General features: G+C 26.9%; 1 protein-coding gene across 1 annotated transcript in view; it reads right to left on the bottom strand.

Annotated features, from left to right (window-relative positions):
• Positions 1-465, bottom strand: part of LOC119587683 — a 64,682-nt gene that overhangs the window by 9,410 nt on the left and 54,807 nt on the right. The gene's annotated exons all lie outside the window — the stretch shown is intronic.

The raw sequence follows: 465 nt of genomic DNA, 5'->3' as shown, positions 1-465 counted from the left end.
CTGACGATAGTTTTCATATTTTTCATGTATGTTGTAATTTCTATTTTCTAATATAAAACCTTTGTCCTTCATTCATTCAGTTATTTTATTCAGAGAGTTAGACTAAACAATAGCACTTAAGTATGAATAATGATGACGATTTTTTTTGAAAAGTGAAATCTCTACCTTTTCACAATTTTCCTTTCCTTGTGATATAAAACATAATATATATATTTTTAAAACCTTTACGCACACATTTCCTATTTACTCGAAGCTTTAAATACTCTTTACAGCAACACCGGTAGAAAAAGAGGATAAAATTGATTAGATTAGATTAAAAACATATTCTTATATATTTTAGATATATCTTAGGTAATCTGATGCTCGTTTAGTCATTAACCACTTTTTTTATTATTTTTTTCTATTTATCTACCTGTCTATCAGTAAATCAATTCAGTCTTTGCCTCTCTTTTTCTGTCTGGCAAC

This window comes from Penaeus monodon, chromosome 23 (assembly GCF_015228065.2).
Source record: "Penaeus monodon isolate SGIC_2016 chromosome 23, NSTDA_Pmon_1, whole genome shotgun sequence".
NCBI classification, from domain to species: domain Eukaryota; kingdom Metazoa; phylum Arthropoda; class Malacostraca; order Decapoda; family Penaeidae; genus Penaeus; species Penaeus monodon.
This window is presented reverse-complemented; position numbering and strand designations above follow the sequence as displayed.